The sequence below is a fragment of the Dromaius novaehollandiae genome, chromosome 7 (assembly GCF_036370855.1).
Source record: "Dromaius novaehollandiae isolate bDroNov1 chromosome 7, bDroNov1.hap1, whole genome shotgun sequence".
NCBI lineage: Eukaryota > Metazoa > Chordata > Aves > Casuariiformes > Dromaiidae > Dromaius > Dromaius novaehollandiae.
Genome location: NC_088104.1, coordinates 5,366,611 through 5,388,973, shown reverse-complemented (window position 1 = coordinate 5,388,973; position 22,363 = coordinate 5,366,611). Strand labels below are relative to the sequence as shown.

At 39.0% G+C, this 22,363-nt stretch overlaps 1 protein-coding gene across 3 annotated transcripts in view; it reads left to right on the top strand.

Annotated features, from left to right (window-relative positions):
• Nucleotides 1–22,363, top strand: part of ARHGAP15 (Rho GTPase activating protein 15) — a 336,654-nt gene that overhangs the window by 230,247 nt on the left and 84,044 nt on the right. The window lies entirely within an intron of this gene.

The window sequence follows — 22,363 nt, the reverse complement described above, 5'->3', positions numbered from 1 at the left end:
TTAGGAGAGAGGAGAAGCAGCACAGGAGGCAAAGGAAAATGATAGTTAAACAGATGAGAAATAAAAAATAGGAGGAAATAGGTAAGTCAAAGAAGGTGGCAAAAATAAAGCATAAGTAGAAATCAAAGAATCCAAGTGAGAAAAAAGAATAAAAGGAAAAACTGAAGATTATTTTGATGTTGAAAGTTAAACAAAATCAAAAGTGGAACAGGGATCCAAAGCAAACTTGAGAAAGAGGAAAAAGGTGCTGAAAAGAACTGAAAATGAAATACTAAAACTGGAATATGGGCTCTGTCAAAGTTAGTGGAAGATTTACCACTGAGTTCAGTTGGGCAAAAATTTGATTCCCGGAATTGAGAAGAGAAACAATGAACCTGGGGAACATGAGAACCAGAATTACAGCTAAATGCTGCGTTACAGTTTCATTTAAAGAACAAAAAATTAATTTTCCACAATTATGACCTAAATCAATCTAACATTGGTCACTAGATATGCTGTTACAGGTGTGAAAGCCAATATTGGTGGCCAGTTATGAAAATGCATCACAAATACATTGACCTCTCTGAACAATTTACCATTCTTGGCAAAGACTAAACATGCAGTATCCACATTTAATAGCTTACTAGAAATCATTGATGACAGTGAACCTCATAATATTGCTTCATGAAAAAAACAAAATGTAGCTGCTCAGAAATTAAGTAAAATCCCAAATCTTAAATTGCATTAAATACTTCATACAGTTTTGAATTAATGAAGTATAAATGCTAAGGTGCTACAGATTTTTGTTTTTATTTATCCTACTATTTCTTAACTCTTTCTAAGTTACCTGGAGACTATTACCAGAACTACTAACTATTGTATATTTGTAAGTTTTTTGGAGATGCCCTATAGAACAATTTCCTTAATTGGTTTTGTACTATAAATAAACTAAGACCTATGCATAAACTGTGACCTGTGACTCAAAAACTCTTGTGATATTTGCGGGGGTACATAATAATACTCCTACCTTCAGGCTTCCATTTACATTTCTAATGAAGGTTTCAGGGCAGCAGTATATCTTTGCCACCTCCTTAGCTGCCCCCAGATCAGTCCAATCTTCAGCTGAACCTGGATGGATGGTGAACTCCGATTGATGAGAAATCAATATATTTATCAGTAATTTCAGTGCGACTGCCATCAGCCTCATGGTCTTAACTCCTTACTTGGGTCCCCTCAGATCTATGGTTGTTGGGTATTTGCGTGTTGATAAGATAGTCTGGCTTGGCATCCAAATTATTGCGCACTGCATTTTGTTTGAAGACAGAGAGGCAAAACTAGGATTTCCTATCCTTCTGAACTCCTTAGGATCTTTGCTAAGGAAAAAAATGTGCCATAAAAATAATGGTCCTGTCTATCATGCCTCACGGCATCTAAAGGTTAACGTACTTGAGGTTAACGTTACTGCTCAAGTTTTCACCTAAAACAGATGGGCTGGTACTGTAAAAGCTGGACAGAAGTCTAGCTGTTTTTCCATAGCACAGAAGCACTAGGCACCTTTTTTCTGGTTTATTCCACTGTGAAAAATGAATATATAAAGGTGAAGTTAATGATACATTAAAGCCACTCTGACATTGTCTACTTAGGGCACATGTAAGAAATCTGACTATTGAGTGGCCAAAGGAAATTCAAAGAAAAGTGGTGCCTCTGGAGAACTATTTTATCTTTTTATCTTTTGTGATAATTATTGTTTCTTATGTTAGTCTTTGTTGATGCAACTAGGGTAGTCATGTGTTTTACATCATAAAGGAATAGATTTTCAATGGGAAGTGAAATTAGCCTTCCAGACTTCTTACATGTCTTTAAAAATCTCAGCTATAAAAATATCTGCCCCAGTCTGTAGTTAGCCTTTGCTCAGGAATACACATGCAGAAGTGCCGGGGTCCTCTCCTGTAGACTCCAACACCACAACTGCGATCCTCACGGGTGACAATAATACCATGTGTGAGGAAATGAGACAGTTTAGTAATCCATCCCCAAAAGAATAATCCAGTAATTTTTTGATCAGAACATTCAAGAAGCAGCGCAGCCACAAAGAATAGCTCTAAAATATCAGGCCACAACTTCACTTGTTTAAACAACATCCTTTCTTTGTGCGAGGTAGGAAGTTGCAGGCTGGGAACGCTCAGTCCGTGGAGTCACAGTGTGGCTGTATGGATGTGTGTGTGCGCGTGTGTGTGTGTTAGCATCCTGCCTAATATTACCCTGACTTCCAGGCTGCAGGAGGCTTTATACCCAGTTCATAGTCCTTTCTAATCCCTAAATTGATTTTAGAATAGCTAGATCCACAGATTACCTGGGAGGCCCGTCAGGCAGCAGCAGAGAAGTTATAGGGGCAAAAAGTTGGTTAGGCAACTCAGAGTGACCCGAGTGAGGAGGAGATCTCATCAGCTTTCTTCCAGAGGATTAGCTCTGGCCCAGGAGCTGTGCTTGCTCAGCTCCTGGCTCCCGCATACCTCAAAAGCAGCTATGGGGAGATGGTGGGAACCAAATTTGTTTAACTTGTTCTTGGAAGGGTGATAGCAGCCTCCACCAGTTGTCCCCTGGGGCCCCAAGGTTCCCCATCAGTCTGACGCTAAGGAGGACCAGGAGGAGGGAGGGAATGTGTTTTATTTATTATTTTCTAAATTCACAAAAGTTACTAGGAGAAATGGTATCTGCTCATAATCTGCTTACTTGCCAGTCTTCTAAAGCTCTCCAATGGAAAGATATTTATTAATGCTGTTGCTGCATGTCACTTTTTTACTTGGTAATTATCCTGCCTTTCTTGGCTTAATCTCTGTACTTTCATTTTCCTGCAGTTTACACTGGAAAAGCAGTACTTTCATATATGATTTTTTGGTTATCATTCCAGTATGGGATTTTTATTTTAGTGAAAGTTTAATTATGAATGCAAATGAATGTTCTAAAAAAGCCTATTTGCTTTGTAGCGCTTGGCTGTAGGATCAGTTCTCATACAGGTGAAATAGTTAGGGGGTTGTTTCTTTCCGCTTCTGTATTATACTCACATTTGTAGGGTATAAATAATATTTATCATGTTGAAAATGAAACATCATAGAAGAGAATCTGATGTATCCAAATATTTTTATTAGAATAATCTGAGAGCAAAGCTGCATTTGGCCCCTTTTTTGTTCTGCTAGTGTCATCTGCAGCATCAAAAATGGAATAAAAGAAAACCAAGGGAAAATGAAAAGAAAACAAATTAACAAGTGACAGCTTTGTCATTAAAGAAGAAGTAAGAAGAAACAATAAAAATATCGAAAGACAACTTTCAAATTTTAGACTGGGGGGGTGGGTTTGCAATAAAAATCATTCCTCGTATCTGTTCCATTTTTTAAATTCTCACAATCTACTTTGTGTTTCATTATCATTTCTCAAGGTAGGCAGCTCCTGAAGAGGGCTTTGACCTTGCCACAAGAGCAACAGCAGTACAAACTACCTTATTTACTTTATCCCTTTCACAGAGTTTTCTTTTTCTATAAATGTCTATTGATATCACACCTTTTTTGCTTCTCTGCAACAGGATTATCTTTTATCTATGATTTATTTTCCCATTAAGAGCTGAAAAGATCACTTGATCATGAGATGGCCAGGCTATAACATCTCTCAGCACTTTTGAAACTCAAAGTCATCATTTTTCAAACCACTGAATCAAGGCGGTAGAAGCTGTTTGGACCACTAGTGACATCAAGACATTCATACTTTTCTTAGTCTAGAATTGCTAAAAGAATAGTGTTTTTAGAAATTAAATTAGCAGTAGTTTAGTATTTCTAACTATGAAACTAAGGCAGAGGCTTCTATAATAGCCAGAGACATTAGTCAGAGAGGTCCTTTCCTCTTATAGTTTTCATATTATTGCTTAAGTCTGACAGCTGCAATTTAAAAATATATTTTAAAAAGAGGAGTTTTTTGGTGCTACTTTGCAATTTTTTGGAGATTTTAGGGAAAATCTGAAGGACTTTTGTTGACTTTAAGCACAGTCCAGTAAGCTGAAGCCGTCATAGATATTTTTTAAGAGTATTCCTTTAAATCACACCTGTAAGAAACAAGGCGAGATACTGCAAATGGGTCCATTAAGCCATGTAAAATGTGGTGGTAGTTTGAGAATATAAGAGGGACATCCAAAGCATTAACTCTTTTGGTCCTAAGGCTGAGGGCTGAGCTGAAACGGGCTCTTGGCCCATGGGCAGAGTGTGGTGGAGGCCCAGGTGATGCCAGTGGGGCCGTTAAGGCCATTAGTGCCCTCTGGGCCCTGGCAGCAGCCCCTCTTCCAGCTCAGGAGGCTGCTGTGGTGTGGAGCAAAGCGTGGTGAGTACGGACGGCTGGGGGGTGTGCTTCTGATCTGAGCAAAAGTGCTCGTGGAGGTGCAAAAGTGCCTGAGAAAAAGGAAAATAACCTGAGGGTTCTTCAACCATCAGGGTGCTGGTGTGGGGAAAGTACAAGTGTGAGCTGCTGCTCTGGTCCTTGTATGGAGGCTACAGATGCAGCAGTGAGGTAGACACTTACTTTATGCCTCCTGTACTAATCTACTCAGTAGCTGGAAAGGCATTCAATTTCTAGGACTGTCAAACAAGCAATTTTCATGAGTACTAAATTAACTGAAAAAATAGAGCTATAAAGGGTTCATAATACATTGCTGAAGCACTAGAATCCTATCCTAATGCATATATGTTCAGGGAAACTAACCATAGAAATACAAATTTCAATACTTATTGGTTCATTCAGCAAGTGTTGGTTCATACATAATACAAGAGAGTTCCTAATTGTCTTTATATCCAAGGCTTTGTTTGCAAAATGCTTGGTATTTGCAGTACAGATGACCTTTGGATCCCGTTATTTCATTTGGAATACCTTGTGTGTTAACTGCAAAACACAGCGTACCGTCCAAAGGTCAATTACTGTGTTTTTACTGCTCTGTTACTATACTTATGTATCACGGGGGGGAAAAAAAGAAGAAATAGGAGTTTTTACAGAGGCTAAATATTGCGTTATTGCAGAAAAGTACATTTTTTTTTATGGGCCATGTAAAAGGACAGCCAAAGGTATTTGAATTGGTAAACTACCTTGGGGATAAAAAGGTGCATTTTCTCTTACCCTGCCCTCATCTCAGGTTAACAAATAATATTTTGGCAAAAGAATTAAAATATTTCCATCATTTCTTCTATAAGAATACACTGAAATATAATTCAGTTTTTAAAAAATTAAAGGTAAAATGTAAACCACAAATATGTGAACTGATTGCGAATATTTATTAACTAAATAATTTAATAATAAAGAAAATGCCTACTTGATTAATTGTTACAGAGTAAAAATTACAATAAAACTGTCTTGATCAGTGCTTTGCAGAAGCACCATTACTGTCTGTGCAGTTGTTTAACAAGGATTTAATTGGAAAGATAAGTGAATGCACATTTAAAAGTATTGTTAATTTGCTTTATAATCACCCCATCCTTCACAGTATTGACAGCACCAGGCACAAACCCCTTTCTCTTTTACAAGTATTATTTTCCATATGTGCACAATAAATTCTGAAGCAGTAATTGGAAATTTTATGGATTTCAACATACCTAGTGTTTTGAGTTTATAGGTGCCATATCCCCTCTCTAAAGGTAGCTCCTAGGTGGCATTGTAAGTAAAATCTTTGCCTTTTTATTACTCGTGAGCTTTTTTTTTTTTTAATATCTAACTCCTATTTACTTTTCCCTTCCGTTTGAAATATTAAGAAAATCCTGATTGCAACATTATTTTTGATTTAATAAACAATAGCCATCAAAGCCAGTAATCTTCAATGTGTTTATATTCCATCTGTACTTCTATTTATTGCTCTAAAATGGCTTGGATTAATCTCACTGACAAGTAAGCGTCTTGGACCATATGAGCAGCTAAGGATGATACCTTTAACCAGCAGGAGTCTTCAGCCATACTGACAGTTCTTTATCAATGAACTGTGAGGAAAAGGGAAGAAAATCTTGGGATTTTTTTTCTTTTTTCTTTTTTTTTTTTTTTTTAATATTAGTGATTGTATGAGCTTGCTGGGACCAGATGTCTGAGCCTCGGTTATCGGGGAAACGAGGTTTCCCGCCTGGGCTCTGCCTCGGTGGGCAGAGCCTGGGAGCCAGCAAAAGCCGGCGGCTCCCTTTGAAACCAGCCGCCAGGTCAGCGCAGATGGGTTGGGTGGTTGGGAAGCACGCTTTTAGGTGGGGGGAAAAAGAGGAGAAGCAGCTACTCTTCACAGCCTTATTTCTTTAAAATAAGAAGGAAAAAAAAAAAAAATCCATGTTCAGAAATACCCGACTGTTTCCGGTGACCCAACATATCCATTTCAAAGGCAGCCAGCAGCTTCGGTCCTCTGCCGCTGACAAAGGCTCCGTGGGCAGAGGCAGAGCAGGTCCTCCACGAGCTCCAACTTCCAGGGAGCAGCTACAAACTGAAACATCCAACAGGATCACTGCATGCTTTACTTTAAAATTGCAGTAAGGATCACTGAGGGAGGGGGATTTAAGAAAAAAAAAACTGGTTAATCTCTTCCAGTCATTTCTTTTTTTGTTTGTGGGTCCTCCCTTTCTTATGCCTATACATTAGTGATGTTTCCCATTTTATCCTCCTGTTTCATGCATTTTAGAAGCCTTAGGAAGTTATTGATTACGTTTTTCAAATGCCTGAATATCTCTGAGTTGCAATCTAACCTTAAAACCCAGCCTCAGGCCTTAGTGACGTTCTCCCTTGGCTGGTCCGCGCGATTAAGTATGGCCCAGACGGTGAAAGCCTTCCTCACTTCTGCGACCGCTTGTTCGTGTAACTAGTCTTAGTGTGAAGCCAGAAAGAGTGGTCCAAAGTTCACTTTGGAAATATCAGGATCAAGCTGGGTTACTTGTTAGTCGAGAGCTGAAATGTCTTGAATGTCTTGAGTCAAAAATAGTTTTTTTGTTCTTTTTCACACTTCCCAGGCAAGCACAGAAAATCAAATGGACTTGAGCAATTTTCAGAAATAATTATAAAGCAGCTTCTTCCTGGGTTAAGACCTGCATATGCTAAGCTGTCGCCAAGAACTGTTTTTTTTTCCCAAGCTATAAAACTCTGGCAACAGAATACTGTAATAGGACACACAGTAGTTGGTGTATCAATTAGTATATGCATGTTACTGATGTGGTTTCTTCCCTTTCTCTCTGTGTTTGAATGTCTGTTTCAAGATACTGAGTATTTTTGGCCTTCAAAAGAAGGTGTGGTTTCGCATCTTATTCTTTTCTTTTCAGAAAAAAAGAAAAGCAAGAAATATCTATAGTACCACAAATTTTGGTTTTGTAAATTTAAATTTCTGTAACCAATTCTTTATATTCTTTTGTGAATATAGTACATCATATACATAAAAGAATGATAGAGTTATAATAGTTTGTGTTTCTTCAGTAGAACTTATTTTGTTCTTGGTGTGTTTGGAGAAAAAAAAAAGATATTACAAATCCAGTCTTTCCAGTCTTTAGTCCCAGACACAGTATCCTTTTTCCTACCGGTAGTACTGTTGTGTACTTTCTTTTCAACAGTTTGATGAATAAGTCAGCATGGGGAAGAAGAGGTGGTAACCTAGGTTAGTGTGGTCAGCCACAATCATACCATGAATTTTATGGCACATATTGTATCATCAAGCATTCAAGGCACGCCTTTTATTTCTTTCCTGACAGTAGAATATTTGCGTTACAATAGCTTTTTGCTTAGTAACACTTCAAGAAGTTGAAGAACTTCTTGATAACCCCTGAAGAGGTGTTATTTAGAAGCTGAGGAGGACTGGAGTTTTGAAGAGCGTAGCAAGGGATTGCTTTTTTTCAAGATGCTCATAGTTGTCAGGGGTGACTATTTGTTTGGGTTTGTTGTTCTGATAGTAACGCCACAGGAAATACCATTCTGGAGAGTCCCAAAATAACAAGGGAAAGAAATAATTTATTGAGTCGTTTGTTAAAATTAATAACAGGAAAACTTTCCAATTGTAAAATCTTAGGATGAAGGAATAATCCCCAGAAGCTGGGGGTTGCCAGGTGTATTTATGCATAAACTGAACCAACTGTCAAAAGTATTTTGAATGGGATGATCCCATGCTGGAAAGAGATGAATATCCCAGATAAGAAGCTGTGTAGTTCCTAATAAGAGCTGGTCATGCTCAATGTCTTACAAGATCATGGTATGGCCTAATATGTTGGGTATTTTTCTCCCCTGTGGTTAATATCTGTAATTCTATGGTTTATATGTAATGTTAGCCAGCAAATACAAACTCGCAATAGGGGTCTGCAACAAAAAAGGGCAAGGTTATGTGTGGATGTATGTTAGGTGATATGCTGGATGGCATTAGGCAAGAAGTTACCACAACATGGAATGAGACTTAATCATGGTATTTGTGGTATTCAGGATACTGAGAATGGGGAAAACCATAAGTGCCCTGGTTGATACAGCTATTGTGAGTAGTGAGTGGTTTTGGCTGGGGGAGGATTTTGGTAATGCGTTTCACTATTGAACTGGACTAGCTGTTTTAAAGAGAGATAAGAGTGCTGACAGCATTACTGGAGGCCAATCTGGAAAACTTGAATCTAAAGCACCTCTTGCTATGCTCCTTGGAAAGTTTAGTTTTTATGAGAAACCATGTGTGCTTTTACTGGTTGTCTAATTAGTGGATATGGTCTATCTTAGAAATATATTCCTCCTGAGAATAAATTTGCTTCCTAAATAAATCTTCAAATCACTTGTATCATCATTTTATATTGATTTAAAATGGAACGTTCCTGTCTTTAAAAAAAAAAAAAAAAAAAAAAAAAAAATTACTGCATAACCCAGTGGAATTTTTGCATGAGCTCGTTATCATGCTCCTGAAACACATCTTCTCTTAACAGATTCTTTGGACATTCTGGGTTTGATTCAGTTCCCTAATCCTTGGCACCTAGTGCCATAGTAGAGGATCTTGTGTATCAGCATGACCCTCATGAGACTGGCAGATATGGTAGAGTATATGCAGGAGACTTGTGCCCTTGGAGACTGGGTGTTCAAAGTCAGGTGAGATGTCTTCGGGCATTTAAAAAGCACCAGATGCCTCTACATATGCAAATGAATAGAGTCTTCTTGACTACACCATTGTCTCTTTCCCTAAAAAAACAAACAAAAAAACCCACACCACTGTATAAATCTGTATTCTAAATATTATATATTTGGTGTGCAAAACAAGTATCAAAAAAAAATTTGAGAAATCCTGGTATGGGAAAATGTGTACTCTGTTGTCCTGTGCTTATCTGTCTGTCTATGTCATTCCTTTCCCTTTCACTCCCAAGCCTTAATTTTCACTTTAGACCTATTATTGAGGGGATTATTAAGTATATTAATTGAAACACTTTAAGAGGTAATCACACTGTATTTTAATTTCAAAGTTATGCATGGTACCAGAGTCTTGAAAGTGAGAACATAGCATAGCTCTCACTTGAGTTTTCAGCTCTCATCTGAATGTTAATGCTGTTCAGCCTGTAGCCTGCCTGTTGTCAGCAAAAGTAACAAGGACCGTTCAGATCTCTTGATCAAAGGTCTTGCCTTCCAACTCTACTGTAATATTCAGAGCCTAAATCAAAATCCTTTGCATGGACAAACACCTCAGTTGAGTTGTGAGCATCATACTTCTGGAAATCAAGCTATAAATCTGTGGTCCTAATTTCAATGCATTGTCTCTTCCCATTATTTTTTTATATAACATAACTTACAACATTTTCAAATAATTAAGATGCACAAAATTAAATAGAACAAATAGTTTCTAATTTTTTTTACCTTCGCTACCTTACAGAGAGTGGTCAAGATGTAGCCAAATCTTCTGGTTTATAATCCTTTTTTATTTCCCTGCTGTACACTCTGTGTTTCCCTCCTGTCTGCTGATATAATGTGGGAGATTTGGCTCGTAATTGGGCAGGAGATGTTCTGAGGTGACAGTAGCCTGGAGTTAGGTTATACCAAAAGCCTCCTATATGTCTCAGAAGACTCTGAGCATGGCGTTCCTCATATCTGACAAGCCAAGGAAGGAAAGAGTCATTTTCAACCTGAAACCGGTTTTAAAGTGTTGTAGCCAAACTTTGGTCACAACTGGATTCATCATCCTTAAAATCACACAAGCTATAAAGACTGGACTGGGTAGATTGCGAGTAGGTGAGAAAATCTCTTGAAAGAGAAAATGATAGAGTGCTATTGCATTGGATTTCTACTTATTGTAGTATACCAAAGAGATCTCTCTCTCTTTTTTTTTTTTTTTTTAATTTTTCAGTGCAATCAGATAATTAAAAAACAAACAGGGATTTCAAAACACATTTCCATCAGCCAACATTATATGCTTATGATACAGAAGATTGAGAACGACTTAATTAAGTAGATAGCATCACTGAAGAGAAGATGGATGGGAGGAGGAGGAGATTACTTGCTTCTGGTGGAACTTTCTTTAGTTGATTTCAGAAGCCTTTCTAGAGATGGAGGATCACATGGAAGGAGAGAAGGAAAATGAGAAAAAACGCTAGAAGATGCACTGTGGTGCTAAAAGCTGGTTCTTACTACACAAATAGTTAGCTGCTTTCTAAGTGCATCAGTCAAGATAATGTTGACATCAGCTGAGAAGGCAGGATAACCAGTTTTAAAATAAGTGGTAGCCAGTGCTCAGTAAGACGGTATGTTATGGCATTAGAAAAACTTTAGGCAAAACTACATGATGTTTGACTTCGGATCTGTATGGGCAGACGAGGAGGGAGTTGATTGCACCTAGAAGAAAAGGGTATGCTTGAAAGGGCGAAATAGAGGCGTGAAACTCTGCATAAGGATATCTGGGTTAAAGCGTGATAACAAAGGCATCTGCAAGGGCTGCCGGAGCAATGCTGAGGACTTGTGGTATCGTCAGCTGTCCTGCTCAATCTGAGGAAAGAAGCTGTTACTTTGTTTTTTTCCATGTTCAAGGCTTTGCACAAATGAAGATGCTAAAGCATCTTAAAGAGATATGTATTTTTGAATCAGAGCCACATGATAAAGCATTTGAACATAATGCAAATAATTGCAAACTGACGTATCCAGCAGTTTAAAAAAAAATGAATAAATAATTTAGCTTTACACATGGGCAATCCTTGCTAAAAATTGCAAATCAGAACTCTTCTGTTTGAATGTATTTTATTTTGTTAATGGATTCACTAATATGAAAGGCATCTAATTGTATAATGTATTATTAGTCATTTTCTTTGGCATCCTATTAACTTTAAATAATTCTAATATTTAACATTTTATAACATGCACAACAAAGTTCTTCTATCTCCAGCAGAGGAAAAAAAATGCATTAATAAATTTTTCATAACTCTTTCTACTATGTATGTTGTGATACATATTTGAGCAGAAATACTGAAAACTGAAACATAAAATAACAAATCACATAAGACGGTATTTTTAAAATATATATTGTAATATGCTCTTGTCCTGTAAATACAAGAGATAGAATATCATTCAGTGCAATTAACTTATTTTAAGTGTGAGTAACATATAAAGTATGGTAGGATATAACTAAGCGCATCTACTAAATGTCTCTTTGGTGATAGCTGAACCAGAGTGTATAAAAATGGTGATTAATGTCTACTAATGGAAGTGGTCTTCACCACAAGTTGTGAGCACGGTGGTTGTGGCCAAGTATAACAACCACATGCAGGAACGCTGATAATCTCTAGCAAATCCTAAAGTTTTCCTGGGCTAGAAATAAGATGACAGTGCATGTTAGAAATGTTGTCTTTGTGGAGGTTTTTCTTTTGTTTTAGTAGGTCAAATCTAGTTCCCATGTGTTGTGCAAGTATTAAGGGAGTGAGCAATGTCTAAGCTGCTTAACAAATGTGTGCTTTCCCCACACCAATCTGTTTTCTGGGGACAGTCAGGCTAGTGCGATACAGCATCCGCTCAGTTGGGTGCTATTAATGTTAATAAAATGCACTTAGCACTTAACATCTCTAGATCTCAAAAGAGCTTGCAAAGCAGCATCATTATCTTTACATTATGGGTAGGGAGAATGAAGGATAGGGAGAGTAAAAGATTTGCCCAAGTTTCCATGGTAAATCAGTGACAGAGTCAGGAGCAGAGCCAGAAACTGTTGATTTATAGTCAGTCTCCTATGTAGTGCACTGTGCCATTTCACCAAACTCCTTTTGCCAAGTCCCTACTGCGTTCAGAGACTGCAGATAAGGCTGCAGTCGCCCTCCGAAACGGAGATTTGGGCTCAGAATAACGCGAAGGCAAATTAGAGCTTCAGATGCATGGCTACCCTGTGATGCATCTGCAAGCCCAGAGCCACCTGTGCGAGGGGCTGTGGTGCCCAGATCCATCAATAAGCTGCTTTAAATTCCTCCGTCCTTGGGCTACGCAGCAAAGGGACCCAGCCCTCAGAGAGCCGGAGTACGCGTTACGTGTGAATGAGGTCCGGGTTTTCATTCCTGTGGTCATAGGGATGCATCGCCAGGAGCTGTATTTTGCATGACTGAGCCTCGTGGAGCCCTGGGTTTATATCTGGTATTTTGTAGTCATTTTTTAAATGACTGCATTGAAATAGTGTATGAGCAGGTGTGTATATTGAAGGGCTTGTGCTAACACCTCTGCTAGATACCAAAATATGAGCTGTATTTGCTAAGTAGGAAAATGAGGACCAGAGTGATTGAGTAACATGCTAAAGGAAGTTTGGCAATTCAGGAATACAACCCAAATCTCCTTTTTTCCAGTCCTTTCCTTGGCCCAGGATCATCCTCTTTTCAGACCAAAAGTTTCAAAGATTTGGCTGACTTTCTGCCATCATGTGTCACAAGAACAAGCAGATAGTCGAAGGATGACTTTGGTCTTTTTAGGCAGCCTTTCTTACAGGAGGAGAATGTCTTCAGATTCGCCCTTACAGTTTTATGCCTCTGTTTATAGTAATTGTATCAGTGGTAATGGTAACATCCGTAATTAATTTCTTCAGTGTGTTTGCATGTGTCTGCATTTCAAGAGACTGACCTTGGAGAGCAAAGGTATGCAGAAACTAGGGCAGCGAGGAATTATTTATTTTAGATGAACATAAAAATTAAATGCCTCGCAACCCCCGAATGCCTTGTTGGCGTTCCTACGGGGTGGCACGTCCCACCTGCTGAGAAGCTCCGGCTCAGCCGGAGGCCTCCCATTTTCAGATCAAACATAACCCAAGGGATCGAGTGACGTACTCCGAGCAAGGGGGTACTTCCCAATGCCGAGCCTCCATGCGTAGCAGCTCCAGCCAGACCTTCTCGTGGTGTGGGCAGCTTTTCTCCTTAGTGGTCACACTTCCCCGTTAAAGCTCAACAGTTTTATCCCCCTCCAGCCAAGCCTGGGCTTTCCTGAAGAGCTTGATGCATCTCGTCCAACGTGCTGCATAGGTGCTGCAGCCGCGGCATCTCCTTGCTCACTGGACCTTGCATTTGGGACTCTGCCAGCAGCACATAGGGCCCCATAATGTACTGATTTAATATAAACATAGGCCGGTGGCTGTTTCTTCTCTAATAGATTGGCTGTTTGCAGTCTTGGTGAATAGGTGTGTGTGTGTCTGAACTCAGCTCGGCTCTTCACAGCTCCACAAATGTGTGTGCGTGTATCTGCATCCAACCTAGCAGAGATGCCACTGTCTAAGCAGGCCCTAAAACAGCCTGACGTGTGCTTTTGCTCATCCTGTTAAATGATATCAGGGAGATTTGAAAGACTTTAGGTTTGCAGTGAAGCTTGTACTGCTAGGTAATTTTGTGTATCCGTGCCGTAGAAAATGGAGAATTTAGGTTGATCTTTGTACGAAAAAGCTAATATAAGATGGACAACTTTATTTTACATCCCTGTGCATTTAGAAGTCCCCGTTGGAAAAGAAAGCAAGATAGCAAGAAACACAAACATGTGTTGGATTATTTCTTGCTAAGCAAATGTAGTACTGTGAAAGATTGACAGCACAGGAAACTGGAGTCCTCCATTTATCCACACTTCGTTTCTATCCATTTATCCACACTTCATTCCTAATATCTGGCTTCGACAGCAGATTGTAACCATAGAAAGCCTATAGACTCTGGGTGAAATGGCACTCCCTTTTGGATCCAGTTTTATAACGGAAAACAATTATTCACAGAATGCATGTCTTTATTCTTTATTGCACATTTCAAAGTCCCCATGAATACTCATTTGCATGTGACAGCTAATGCTGCATCTTGTATTGGCCAGTAAGAGGCATGATTGCACTAAATTGGAAGCAGCAGGCACAGGTTTTCTTTTAAGACTGGGGGTGGGGGTAGCCATCCACTCGTACTGTTCTCAAGTCTTCAGTCAACACGATTTTAGAAACAGTTGCAAGTCTAGTTACTGGGATAATAAATCCCAAATTAACTGAATATGCAGATTTCACTTCCATTAGGTTACACTCCTTAAATTGACATACCCTTCACTTTATCTTTTGTTAACAACCACAACTTTTAAAGCAATTGAGAAGTAGAGAATTGAAAAGGCTAAACTTGTACTTGGGGAGTGAAAAATGGGGACAGCAACATTTCCCAAACTGCTGCTATTACTCCTTTTTTCCTTTCTTTTTTTGATAAATCTAAATAAATGCATTCGCTCACTCTGCATAATTTTTTTCAAATGATCTTGTTATCTGAATGACATGGAGCATAGCAGAATCCCAGCAATGCAGAAACACTGTTGCCGGCAACGCTTACAATAAAATCTATGTATACAGCAGCAACAGAAAATATTTATTTGGTAACACATTCCTATCCCCTTTTGAAATGTATGTAGTTTAGACTCGGAGGCACTGGAAGATATCGAGATAAATGCTTCTTTGGTTTCTATGTAATCCTTTTGAAAATTATCTGGAATATAATGGGGACAAAAGCAGCTCCTTGAAAACTACCCGAAACTCTCTTTCCTTGAATGTAATCTCCCAGTAAAATAAGAGAGCATAAGAGCTAGCTGCTCACAAGAATGAGGAGATTAACAAAAACACCTTGAAAAGGCTTACTATGGTAAATGCTGGATCATGATCAATCGTCTCCAAAAAGTTAAAATTGAAAGCTGCTTTTTTTCCCCTATTTCTCAACAGCTACAAGGCTTTCAGACTTTTCGTTAGAAAGCCCTAAAATACCATACGAATTGCAGCTAAAACATCAGAAAGTCTTTTTCCTTTTTTATGTTTTTATTTTTTTAAGCATTCAGTTTAACATCTAGGTTACCTGCAGTATGTTTTTCCCCAGTAAGAAAGCTATGCAAGACCATTGCATTCCAGTAACAGACAGGACTTACTTTGTAAGATGGATTTCAAAAGATCTGGAGGCTGCTGTTCCTTATAAAACTATGCCAAAGACTATTTAAGTGGCCAGTAATATAAACATTATGCTACTAACACTGAGCAGTTTATCACATAAATATAATTGTCTTCTTTTAGAAGAATAATAAAAGCTGAATCCATATGTTACACATTATTTAAAATTGTTTTCTGCAAGATGTATTAATCCCAGCGAAGAAGCAATTCTTCTACTATAGGAGTATAACAGCAGTTTTATTTTATTACATTGTCATTGTTTAATTTGTTTGTTCCCGGTAGTAGTTTCACAGATTTTTATGAACTGTTACTTTTATGGAAAGTCAAGTTACAAATGATGGACGCTGTTTGCTTTCAGGAAAAGAAAGGTTACGAAGGTAGATAATGTATTTATTTATTTACTCACTGTACTTAACTTTTTAAAAAATCCCTCAATTCTTAGCAGAAGCTAAAATAACTTGTGGTTTTTAGACCCGAGAGGCACATATTTTGATATTGCTCCTCAACGACGCTGCTAGCTCTGCAGTCTATTCAAATTTGGGAGCAGAATTTAAAGCTCGGATAAACAGCGTTTGGTAGCAATGGCTGTGCAAAGCTCACACTTTATCTTTACAGAAACATGATCATATAGCTAAATGTCATTCTGTATATTTATTTTTATGAATTTGAACTGAACACTATAACTGTAACTCGTTTGCTAAAAAACCTCACAGTTCTACTTTGGACTAAGTTATTTTTCATTGTTTAAAAAAAAAAAGACATTTTTTTTCTAGGTAATGTAAGGCTTAATTTCGAATCCATCTGTTCTGAAATTTAAAATTATTAACTGTCACATGTGAACCTGAATTCTAGATTACTCTTAGTGTAACTTAATGACAAGATGACTTTAAATAACTCCATGACAAAAAGCAATTCTCAAAAATTGAGTGTTTAAATGCAAAACAGAAAAAGGGTTTAAGCTGCTGAAATATTTTGGGCATGTTCACATCTTTAAATGAGTCTGAAATATCTGGTCTATTTAAATCTGCACATCTAAAAATAATTCCTTTTAATTATAGCAGCCCCACCAATAAAACTGTCTTTGCAAGGCACCTACAAAGTAACGGCAAGAGCAAGAACATAATATCAAGCATTGGAAGTATTAAAATCACAATAAAAATCCAAATCACAGTACTAGAAAAAATAAAAATATGATAATATTCCCTTTTTTCATAGTTAATGTATTATTATCAAATATGCAAAATACAAGAAAAGTTTCCTGAAGTCAGATGCATAAACGACTGCTTCTAAGAGCCGAAGGAAATTTCTTGGTGCTGGAAAATGCATGTTGTTTGCCTTCGACTAACCCTGAGTCTTCATCAGCTGGAAAGCCACCAAGTTTCTTATTTGCTGTCCATAGCCCAGTCGGAAGTACATTGCCATTGCATGCTGGAATCACGATCAGATCTTACAAACACTTATTCTCATTATTTTTTTTAATTGGCTGTGGTTTGAACAGCTCTCTGACTGAAGACAGTCACCAGCAAAGCTAAATCTCAGATTTACTCCGTGCTACACTGTTTTCAGTCCCTCCAGTTTTGATTAAGATGCGTTTTACGTAAGGGAAAAAGACAACATAGAACAGGGTTTTGTTTGTCCTTTTAGTCCGCATGTGTGTTCTCCGTGCTACACGGTGCAATATGTATTAATATGTATATATATTTGTATAGACCGACAACTCCATGTTGGTGATATTACCACTATTAATACTGCTGCTCATAATAATAATGCAATTATTATGATGCCACCCCCAATAAAAACAATAATTCTGATTACCCTCTTTTTTGCTAAGAAGAGTTTTCATAGCCCTGGTCATGAAGCCTTCTTGTTCCAAACTCCTGCAGAAAGTCAGTAGAAGTTTTAATCAACTAAGTTTTAAGAATCTTTTTTATTTAGATTTTGATATAAAAACTTCACTTTTATGTGCTGCAATTTTAGGTCTAACAAGAGGAGTTCCAACGTGGCCATGAAAAATCTAACTCATTATTTCACATTATCATATATATTGGTCTAGACATATATGTGTGAGGTTTCTTGGGGGTTTTTTGTTGGTGTGGTTTTTTTTTTTTTTCTTTTTTCTGCCAAGGAAATTACAGCAACACATTTCTATTTCTTTTGTCTGTGAGAGAGAGTGGGAGATGCTTAGGTCAAATGTTGAGCTCCATTTTATATTATAAATACATTTTTAGATTAGGGCATACTTTTTGCATATGTAAGCAAGATTATTAGGAGATATTCCAGTCGCTCTTCAGCCTGAGAATAGTTGTTGACACTTCATTAAAGACTATCTGGGGTATTTTTAACCTAGATCGGTTCAGTGACCCCGCTTATAACGCAGGCACACAAACTGTTGTGTAGGTGCAATCTGGGGCACGGCGAAGCGTAGTGTGGCAAGTCCAAAAGAGCGTGCTGGGCTGGGCGAGAGCATTTTTAACAGGCTATGAACACCCAAGGCAGCATCGTGTCAAACCCTATGCAGAAGCCACCCAAACGACTGCCCGAGATGCCTAATCTTAGTTGTCTCTTGATTACCACCGCATTCCTCAGCAGCAATAGGCCCCACATGGGAATGGGCAAGCATATCAGTAGGGTATGGGTGGAAAGTAATACAGACTGTTGCTGAAGGGACTTTCCATCGCTATATGATAGAAAATGAGTTTGGGGAGGGAAGGCAGGAGGTGCTGCGGGGCTGGGTACCCTGCGCCAGCCCAGGGCAGGAGCGGCGCCCCGGAGGTTTTGCACATCTTTCCGGCGCTGGCGCTTCTCGAGAGTAAAATAGTCAAGAAATTCTTTATTTGTCTCTGAAGCATGAGCACCCAGCCGCTGACCTCCCTCCAGGACGCTGGTGTTGAGCAGACAAAGGCAGATCCAAGAGTATCCGTCCATAAAGCAGAGCACGCTGTACTCGAACACCACTCTGCCTCTGCGTGAGCAACTGGTACACTTTGCTAGGAGAAAGAAAAACAAACATATTCTGCATTCATAGCCCTGATTTGCTCTCAGAGGGCCAGAGTTCAAATTTTATTCAAGTAGGACACCAAAACATTGGCTATTTCTCTCAATTTTATGGAGCCTTAATATCTTGCAGAACTGGACTTAAGATTTTCCAAGAACAGAGTTTCCCAAGATATTCTCTGTACCTTCCTATCCTGGCAGGAGACACCGTGAGAACAATCTTTCTTTATTAATTTGGCATTTTTGCTTTAAAGCAGGTTCTGTGAGTGGGAGATGGAAGGTGGAATTTAGATACTTCAGAATTATTTGGCTCTGTAGCTTTTTATTCCACAAATAGATAATATTTTGTTGGAATCATTGAGTTTTTACTGCTTTGAAACTCTCTTGCCAATCTTTACCAACTCCCATTTAAAAATAACCCACTGGCTTTAAAATGGATATGATTCTGTGTGTTGCTGAATGCTGCCTTAAACTTATGAGTGTCTCAAATCATTTTAAAGTCCATGCAAGTTCAGAGCACGCTGGATGTCACCAAGGACGTCTAGCATCTGGCCAGACTGATGCTTAGTCCTTTCTGGCAAGAGCCTAAAATCATACTGGCGATGATCTTGAGACGATCTTTTGTCCTTTACAAATCTGGAACTCCTTTCCAAACATTATTCAATTTTTTTTTTTTTTTTAAGAAAGGGAAAAAATAGAACCCCACCAAAACTCTCTTTCAGAGAAATTATTTTGTCTTATTTACTAAATAAAAATTCACATTGCCCACTTCTTTGGGCTTTAAAGGGAGAACTGTAAAGCATGCGTAGTTTAAAGGTCTTAATGCAGAGCAGCCCCACACTGTGATTTTCCCGTTACTGTCTGTCCTCTGGCTCCGTCCGTCCGACTCTGTCTGTATTCTGGATCCTTTCCCGACCCTCGCATCCCCAGAGGGAAAGGGATTGGGTGTGGAGGATGAGACTGGGATTTTCATTTACTTTCTGGGGAACAGTGATATCAGTGACATACCACAGCAAGAGGAAAGTTAATGGTTTTTTATTCCCCTACTAGACTTAAGTGAGCACTTTTCCATCCACCGTGGTTTTAGAACAAAATATGGAACCAAGTCCCAAAGGTAGGAGCCCCGATAAAATAGAATTGCAGGAATCATTTAATATGAAGGAGAAATATCAGTAACGATAGAATTTTTTTTATAGCTTCATAAATATCTATTCCCAATGAAAATAATTCCCAATGGCAAAATGGTAAGGAAGCTGATTCATTTGTCATGGTGTCAAATTTGTTCCTGAACTGAAGGATTTCCCATGTACTTAGCAACTGAGAGAAGTCTGATTAAGACTAAGAATCTCTTGTTTAATTAAGCTTCTCAATACCCCTTGAGGCAAGCACTGTCTGCATTTTACATATAGGTAAACTACACCATAGAGAGGTAAGAGGCAATTCCTTTTCCTTGAGCAGAGCACGCAAGCTAAGGACAAGGGATTTTGGCAGATTTGGGGCGAAATCCTCCCCTTCAGCTTTGTGGTAGCAGTGCTTCCTCATGGATGCAGTAGACTTGCAAATGCAATGTTCAGCTTCAAGCTTTGGATGGATGGTGGCCCTACGTGGTCATCTCCAGAGCAGCAGAGTAGTTGCCTTTGGGGAGCACCACGTGCTCCCTGATGGGGGACTGGGCTTCCAGCACCAATTTTTGGCGTCTTGCCCCCAGCTGTTTTCAGAGCTCACCTCTGTGTGCTTCAGGGATGGAGGTGGCAAAGGAGCAGTTTGAGTGGCCCAGACCGTTGGCTGGGGAGCAGGAGGGACATCCTCGACTCGCTGCGAGTCTCCCCAAGAAGAACTGCTGTTTCTCTTAGAATGAAGACTCCTACGTGCAATTTTTAAGGGAAAAACAGGTCTATGAGGCTCTAACACTTTCAAGCTCTTGAATGATGTAGGATGTATGTTTGCTTGTCAGGTACAGGCGGTGGAAAAAGAGTGTGCTCACTACAAGGTTTTTTGGGTTTTTTTAAGGCTGCCGATAATATACCCTGGTCTTACTGCTGCTTCTTGAAAGCTCAAGAGCTACATTTTTCCAGAAGACAAGTAGCCACCCTCAATGGCGCTGCTTTGTTCAGCACGATATTGTGAAGTAGTAGTGGTGTGCTAGTATGGTACGTTACTGCAGAATATGTGGTAATGAGCGTGAACTCCTCAGGTGAAAGGTCCCGCTGAATTCAGTGGAAGTTGTCAAATTAGTATCTGCAAGAACAGAATTATCTCTCCGTTTTCTCTCATGCTTAGTCTAACTTTAACTGCTGCTTAGAAATAAATTTTATTAGAAGACCTGTGTAATGCTGTATTGAAACTGTCATAAAATTATTGGAAGTATTTGACATTATCTTATTCTTTTCTGCCCTTGATATCGATATTTTTTGTAGGCATCTTTACGCAGACTGCACTAATTATTGTACCATATAATCCTGTGCCATCAAATAGACTCACACATTAGCTATTTTTCTCCCTCTGTCTCTTCATGCTTTCTTTCTCTGTGAGTCACATCAGTGCCAGCAGTTAAGTAAATCAAAGTTTATAAGACTCGGGGAAAAATTGTCATAAACTACACACAAAACCAGCTACTGTATTTCAAAGTTTTGGTTGAAGTAACAATATCAAAGCGTCTCTGTCATATGGGAATCTTTCCTTCTCACATTCCTGCGCTATTTACTATTAAAAGGCTTCAGTAAGTGAAGCACAGTAAACCCAAAGTGCCTGTCTACTACTGGCAAAAAAAAAAGTAGAGTAGCAGCAGAGACAAACCAAAACCAAATGAATCTTTCCTGTGGATATGCCTCACTGGTGTGTTTGTATGTGTGTGCGTGTTCCCGCTTTGCTTTTTCTTATGCATCTCTAACAACAACATTGCAAAAGCAAAAGGCACTAGAGCAGAAATGTTTTGAAACTTTTTTTGTTGTTGTTGTTTTAATCTTCGCAGATCAGTGTCTTGCACTAGCAAAAGAAAACCTTTTCAGACCTCTCTTGCCAGCTGACTTCGGGTTGTTTCCTTTGTTACCAGGTGTCTCCTAAAGAGAAGTGGAGTAAAACTCTGTGCTGTTATTGTTGTTTTGCATAAGTTTTGGAGAAAGAAAATTTTTTACTTTACTCCTTAGGGTTAGACATTTTTAGCTGGGGAAGGAGAGGCATGGTAATTTAAATTATTTTTTTCCTGACAAAAATGCTCCTTCAGAAATGGCCTTTGCTTTTCTCGTTAGTCAATAAATCACGGGAGGCCCCAACCTAGTAAACCTGCCTCGGACTGATGCTTTATAAGCACTTTGGAGTAGTAATTAATCAACGTGTCACCCTTCAACGCAGAAGAAAAGTAGTAGGGACCTGGGCAGGTAGCGTTTTCTCTAAGGAGATAACGGCCGAGCCCTGATGCAACCCACGGGAGTGACTCCCGGGGGCAAAAGCGCGGTGGAGCCCGGGGCCGGGGCTCACGGCACCTCTCGCCTTCGGTGCCCCACCGGTACCTCCTCGGTTGCGCTGCAGCAAGGCCCAGCGTGGTTTGCTCTGCTCCGGAGGCACTGACACGCACGTGAGGGTTTGCAGGACATTTATATCCCTTTGTTCATCTACGAATATGAATTATTTTAGCTTGATTGAGGCACTCTTTTTTCCTGTTAGTGCCTTTCTACCTCTACGAGGAAAGAGCAGGAATACTTGGGAGAGTGATTGCTCCCCCAAAATGTGCAAATTTAGCCTCTAATTAGATCTCATTTACTTTGTTTATCTGATATTTGTGTGTTTATATTCCTTGCCGTAAACAGGCTACTTAAATGGCAAACCATGGAGGGGAAAATGGAAACATTTATGGAATAATTTACTGGAATCAGGGTAGATGTTTTATGCCAACCGCTGGCCTCGGCCAGTAGGAACATTATCACCTTTTGGTATGTCTCCAGTAAAATTGCACCTTTTACCAATATCTGGTTTGATTTAATACTGGAAAAGGAATGTGAAGCTTTTAGGTTT